The sequence below is a fragment of the Lactuca sativa genome, chromosome 3 (assembly GCF_002870075.4).
Source record: "Lactuca sativa cultivar Salinas chromosome 3, Lsat_Salinas_v11, whole genome shotgun sequence".
In the NCBI taxonomy this organism is placed as follows: Eukaryota; Viridiplantae; Streptophyta; class Magnoliopsida; order Asterales; family Asteraceae; genus Lactuca; species Lactuca sativa.
Window position 1 is genome coordinate 252,335,643 of NC_056625.2, and position 7,635 is coordinate 252,343,277.

Here is a 7,635-nt window from a genome sequence, read left to right on the forward strand (position 1 = left end):
TGAAGAAAGGGCCCTTTTGTGTCGTATCTAATCCACCAAATGGACTATGAGAATTTTGATTATGGGTCTGGATACTGCTTTTAGGAACTGTTTGATATATTAACATAGAAGCGAGTTGTGTTTATCTCAACAAATGGAAAATTAGACCTCATCTTCGAACCAGTATTCTTTGTATGATATCATGATTGTTGATTGCTGATTGATTGTGTTCACATGGGTACATACCACTGTTGTGTGTTTATCACTTTTCCTTGGACCACTGTTGTTGCTAATTAACACACACTCTTTATAATCATAAGAGGATAATTATTATAAGCATAATATGTGTTAGAAGTCTAGAGTACCCTAGAGACATCGGAAACTCATTAAGCAGAGGGAACACGCATGATTTAGAGATTTAAGTACTAAAAGGTTAAATTCTTTTATGCTTCGGGACAAAATAATTGTTTCGATCATTTTGTCTCATATTATTCAGCATAAAAATGTGGAGTTTCAGTTGTTGCCAAATCATGGTTGAATGCAAAAAGTCATATTTCAAAATATCCTTCAATTAGTGTTTCTTGGAGAATGATGGCTCTGATCAATTCAGTAAATGTTATATATATATATATATATATATATATATATATATATATATATATATATATATATATATATATATATATATATATAGAGAGAGAGAGAGAGAGAGAGAGAGAGAGGGAGAGAGAGAGAGAGAGGCTTTAGTGAAATGAAGTATGGCCTATAACCTCCGGTCTTGTATTCCTTAAGCATGAACACCAACAATAGCAATGTGATACAAATACAAACAGCAACTTATTTTCATTTATTTGATATTACAGGATTCTCAAAAGTGTAATGTCTTAATAAGAAAAAATGGAGAGAATAATGCTATAATTGGTTAGACTAATAATCCAACTTTGTAGGGACAAAATAAGCATGCTACAAATCTTTCCAAATCACTCGTTGAATGCTATCAAATGCTGCACCATGAGTAAAATCAGCCATGGCCAGTTTCCTCTTAGATCAACTTGTAAAGTAAAAACACAAAACAGGTAGCTAAAGGTTGTAACTAAAAAAATTTAAAGAGGGAATCCCAATGATCCAATTAATCTAAAAGAAAAGCGAAGAGAGCACCTCAAAACCATCGAACTTCCCTTTGAAAATACAACTCACTCTGTTTATTCGAAAGAGCTCTTGCACATAAATGGAAATGTTTCAAATACAACTTGTTGGTGGTGGATAAAACCATCTGGATGTCCCCATGAAAGTTGATTTGTCTACTTGTGGAGAAGCATATGTAGAAATCAGGAATATGCCATACTTGTCTGCAATGGAAAATTTGAACAAAAATCAGAATGAGAAAAGCAAGATGATAGTCTTGAACATGACTTCACACGTTTATCCATGAATATATCTTAAACACTTCAGGAAATGCATTTATGAAATTAACAATGCCAGTACCACTAAAAATGATGCAATTAGGACCATGTCACACACATAAATCTTGAATATTCATTTCACTAGAATATCATTTCATTCTAAACCATATTTTCTGTCCTTAAGCAGAATTCTTTCAGAATTTTCAATACTTGAATAGCTAAGTAGTATTTCACAACTAAATCATGTTCATCAACAACAGAACTTTCTGATATTTGGACACGAACTTATGATTAATGATATACAATGCTTAAGCTTGACTAATCTCTAAAGTTTATCTTCATATTAATTTTAAAGTTCCCCGGGGGATAGGGGCCAGTACAAGCCTCTTCTCCTTATATTTTCTGGGGATCATTTTTGGACAGTTGTCAATAAATGTCAAAGTTACATGACAAAGAGAGTACAAGTGTTGTTGCTTCAACATCTTGAGGAAAAGCAGATGTCTCCTCTGTTTTTGTTCTGTTTTAGTGAAACTTCTATTCGCTTACTCCATGCGACGTCCATTAGTTAATATTACTCTTAGATTAGATGGATCATTGGATAAAGAACATACTAAGTTATTTTAGAATTTCAAATATGCTGTTTTTCCTTACAAAAATTGAAAGTGTTTACATTTGTTAACCATTTTGACTTTATTTTGGTATTCATGATGGCTTTCCATGTACACAACTTCAATCATATTCAAGACCTAGCAAACAATGAAGAAGCAATCGCATATCCATGTTAGCAACTATATATTGACACACAAACAATACTTTTATATTATATGCATGCTTATATGTTGATACAATATTTGCATTTTGTAGATTGAAAGAAAGCAAAATCAATTAGTATAATTATAGATTATGAAAAGCAGAGGGAGAAGCATACCTTCGGATTAAGTTTGTAACTGCTTAAAATATGGTAGTGCAGGGGATACGTGAAACGAGGGGCCAGTAGGAGCCTTTTTTACTAATTCTTTCTGTCAGCTTTGGGCATCCGATAATTCTCAAACTCAAAAGTGAAGCCAACAACATTTCTGGTAGATCCATGGTCTTTGGGCAGCTGTCAATGTTAAGATGCTGGAGGGAGGTGAGGTGTTGGAGTCCCATTGAAACTGATTCCACTTTCTCAAATTCTTCTATACAAAGAAAAGTAAGAGATGAAGGAAGAAGATGGGACAACTGACTGATATTACTCACATCTTCCGACTGCCCACCTATTAAAATTAGGTCCACAAGTGAGGTTGGAAAAGTCTGTGGGCCCCACTTTGAAATGGGCTTCTTCAACCTCCCTATGACAAGGTGATGCAACTTTGGAGGCCATAGCCCACCAGAAAAGGAAGCATCCATACTTTGACAATCTAATATTGTCAGTTCTGTTAACACAGCAAGATTCGGCAACTCGTGGTCAGGAAATGACTCCATATTTGGACAATTTTCAATTAGGAGATTCCTGAGGTGATTGAAGCAACTCAAATCAGTGATCGATTTCAGATTTGGCCAACCATCTATATGTAGAGATTCAAGCATGAGTATGTTTGAGTTGATCAGAGGCTTCTCTTGTCCTCCTACCAACTCCTTTTCCAATAACTTATTGCAAGTATAGATGGAAAGTGACTTAAGGCTATTTGAACAGCTGTAATGCTCCAAGCTGTCACAACCCACTAGGATCAAGCTCGTAAGAGATGTTAGGTTGCTCCCAGAGTTAGCCTCCTCCTCTTTCTCACCTAAACTCACCAAATTCGAACAATAAGATACTTCCAACTTCCTTAAATTCACAAGAACCTTACTTGCCTTTGCTTCTGATTCCCACAAGTATCTTATTTCATTACACCCTGCGATCCTTACTTCTTCAACTGCCCGAAGATGCTCTATAACACCTCCCCACACCAGATCATTAAGTCCTGAAATAGAACTTATATACAACTCGGTGACTGATGAAGCTACACAAACCAAACTTCTTAACACCTCATGACCACAACCATCTATTACTAGAACCCTCAGTGAAGGTAACGCTTCAAGCGAGACTCTAAACAAATTAGGACAACCATATAGAGAAAGCTCCTGAAGGCATGGAAATGTTGTACCCACAAGTACCCCACTACTGATTGACCATTCCTCCCACCCCTTCATATCTCGAAAACATAGAGTTTCAAGTGATGGGAATGCAAGACCAGTCCCAAGGAACTCCGGACCCACAACTTTTACCTCATCCATCCTTGCGATAAACAACTTCTTGAGTAATGTTAACTGCCCAAGTGGTGGTAGAGATGTACACTTTTTACAACCGCTTATCTTAACATAAGTCAGCGAAACAAACGAGGGATCCCCAACCCAACTTGGAAACTCTATACCTCCATATGACACAATTTCGAGGCTTTTTAGATTATCGGTACAAGGTTTAGCGCATTAAGCACCTCCTTTTCAAGTGTTTCCTTTCGAGAACCATCCAATACATTACTCCATTCTAACTCTAACTCGCTTATCTTCTTTTCAGACAAGTTAGCTTCCTGTGCATGCATTGAGCCTTGCACTTTTTCCAGCCCCTTAACAGAAATTTTCCCTTGGAGAGCCTTTAAATCTTTAATGTCAGTTATTGAAAAACCGTTGTCTCCTCCAAAAGCAACCCCATACAGAGTTTGTAGGCTTTTCAACTCAAGAATCCCTAAGGGCACCTTCTTTACACTTGGAGTATTCCTCATGTCAAAATGCCGCAAATATTTGAGCTTTGTGAGGCTCTCAGGCAACTTTTTCAAATGATAACAGCCGAAAACAATCAACGTCTGTAAATTATAAAGGTTGCAAACATTATCCGGTAGATGTGTTATTGCAGTTCGAGATAAATTAAGATACCGCAAGTGCTTCAATCTACCAATTGATTCAGGCACCTCACTTATGCTAAGTTGACACAAACTGAGGACCCTTAACAATGGAAACTCGAGAAGTAAGTCATCGAGCACCTTATTTGATAAGTGAAATGTTCTCCAACTTTTATTTATCCCGACATACACTGCTAAGAATGTTCTCAAATTTCCAGCTACTTTTAATGCCTCGAACCTTTTGTAAACCATGTACTTCTCACAAACAAATGAGAAATGGCAGTGCTTCTCCAACGCTTCATTCCTAATTTCCTTCTTCATCCGAATGTCCAGCCTTGAAAAAAAATCTCCAGCAACAGATGTGGCCAAGTCATTCATCAGGTCATGCATCACAAATAACGATTTGTCATTAGGCGCCTGTTGGAAAAATGACCTTGACAGCAAGTCTTCAAAACATTCAAGTCCCAAGCGTTCAATTGACTTTCCCGTAGGTGATTGATGCAAAAACCCTTCAGCCATCCACAATAGAATCAACTCCTCCATGTCGAACATGTAGTCCTTGGGGAACAAAGAGCAATAGGCAAACAACAGCTTCAAATTGGCAGAAAGATCATTGTAGCTTAGTCTAAGAGCCGGAACAATCTTATCTTTCTTTCCTAGCCTCCATATCTCACTATTCAACAGTTCCTTCCATTCTTCCTCATCTGTTTTTTTGACCTCAATAACCTCCCAAGTGCTATCAATGCCAACGGCAAGCCATCACATTTTGCAACAATGCCTTCACCATGTTGTTTAAGTGTGGGGTGTGAATCAAAGTTATTTTTACCCAATGCATGCTCACAGAATAAAGATAGAGCACTTTCATGTGGCAAAACCGACAGATTGTAAGCTTGATTGTAACCCAGTTGATTTAGCAACGACAGCTTCCGGGTCGTCATGATAATCTTACTTCCAGGTGCCCCTGCAAGAAATGGGCGTGCTAGAATTTCCCAATCTGTATAGCTTTCACTCCAAACGTCATCAAGAACAAAAAGAAACCGCTTTTTTGAAATCTTCTCTTTTACTGCTACTTGAAGCAAGTTTAAGTCCTTAAATTTTTGGTCTCCACCGCCTATCGATTGGAAGATAATTTTGGTTATATTGAAGATATCAAACTCATCGGAAACACAAACCCATGCCTTGAGTTCGAAGTGATCCTTCACTTGCATTTCATTATACAAAAGCCTAGCTAGAGCGGTCTTACCTACCCCACCCATGCCAACAATCGGCACGATGCTAAAGTTTTTATCATTTGGTCCATCTCCCAGTAACCTGTGGACCAATGCATCCTTATCTCCTTGGCGCCCAACAATGGTAGATGCATCTATCAAACAGGTCTCTGCTACTCTATTCATCTGTACTTTTTGGCTTTCACCTTTCACACTTAAACCAAGATTGTTTTTTGCATCAATTAGTTCTTGTAACTTTGTGGCAATATCATCTAATTTGCCTTGCATCCTAGTTCGTGGTGTGAAATTCTTGCAACAAGTTGGGATTAGCATTAGCTTTCTTACCTTGCTGGTAGTGGCTTCAGATTCCTTGCTCAGCTCAGGAGTTGCTAAATCATCAAGTAGGTCATCAATGTCATAAGCCAAATGTTGAAGACCATTCAGCCATTCTTTTACAGCTTCCTCAGTTATCTCCTTCTGAGAAGCGTCATTAAGCAGAGCTTTGATCTGGATTAGTGACCTCTCCAATTTCTTAAGCTGCGAATTGATTCCCTTGGAAAGAGCAAACTTCTTCAGGGTTTCTGAGGCCAGCTTTTCAAAAATCACCGTGAGGAAGGAAGAAAGAACGATTTCAGCCATTGATTATGGTAAGAACAGAGTAACGATATAGAGGAAGGGATGGCCCGAGAGAATTAATTAATAGTAGAGATGTGGATGAAACAAATGGTCAAATGCACAGGAAAACGAGTTCGATTATTGTTTACAGTAGAGAGGTGGATTCAATCAATGTACCTAACAACTCTGTGGCCCCGATAATTGCAAGTTGAAATTGACGTTTTTTAACTAAAAGATAAACTTATTTATCAAACGATGTAACAATTCCATGGGCACTATAACTTTCTGAATTATAAGGAGCGTGAAAATTAAATGAACCCCGCTCCTCTGTCAGCTCATGGGGACAAGTATCACCACCTCCACCCCTTTTGAGTAGGTGTGGTACTGTGGTGGGTCCAAATAGAGGTCAAATGGATCGCCGACACTATCCTTCACTTCCAACTCACCTTTGGATTTTTCATTGAACATTGAGGAGAAGTAACTGTGATTGGTCCAGAGAGAGATCAGATGACAACCTCCGTTGATGAGCACAGCAGTGGCGGAACGCAAATTCAGAACCGCCGCATGATTTGTCATTGTTGGAACGAGGGAGGAGATCACGATATTGCTGAGGCTGAAAGAGTAAAGGAGTATAGGTGGGCCATATTTAAGTTTTAGTGAAAGATGTGGGTCTTAAAAATACAATTTTTATTAGAAATAGAGTAAATTAAACAAATGGTCAAAATGGTTTGGGTAATTTAAGTGTTTGGTCTCTAACTTATTTTTTTAACACGGAAGGTTTATATTGGTTGTTTTTGTTGTGCGTCTGGTCCCCATCTTACTTAAAAAGACTATTTAACCCTTGATTTTTTAATTTATTTAAATAAATACACCTCGAACCCCACCCACACCTCATTTTAACTTACATACCCTATCATTTTCCCCTATTCCCCATTTCATGTTTATGAGTGTCCCTCCTCCCTAGAAAGCTATCTACCGTATTCTTCACCACCACCCTCCACTCCATCAACTCCATCATCAGAGTTAAAACCATTCCATGTTTGCATTTAAAATTAAATTTATTAATATGCCTTGACATAATATATATATATATATATATATATATATATATATATATATATATATAATATTTATCGTTAAGAATTGGACTAAGATATCTGATTCAAATATTGAAGCATAAATTAGTTATGAAATCTGAGATCAAAATTGAAACACAAATCATACATAAAGCATGAATGGAAAGTTCAAATTTAATTTATATAAATACACTTGACATCAGACTCAAAAACTTGAGATTAAACACTCATGGACACAGATTTATACAACAATACTTTAAATCAGACAAAGAAATTTATACAAAGCAACTAAATACAACTGAGAACATAGGCGGTCAGATTAACAATGTAGATCGGCGATGGTCGCTTGGCGATGGAGGCAGCTGGCGATTGCTTGTGATGGAGACCAATAATGGTATACAACATTGATGACATATGAGACGGCCAGATAGAACATGGAAACGGAGGTGTGTCACGTGTCATGTCTGGTCGATAAAGAGACAGCAAAGGCGATGGA

General features: G+C 37.4%; 1 pseudogene; it reads right to left on the reverse strand.

Moving 5' to 3' along the window:
- Positions 1 to 794: 794 nt before the first annotated feature.
- LOC111911526 (putative disease resistance protein At3g14460) lies at positions 795 to 6,331 on the reverse strand (annotated as a pseudogene).
- Between the last annotated feature and the right edge of the window lie 1,304 nt (positions 6,332 to 7,635).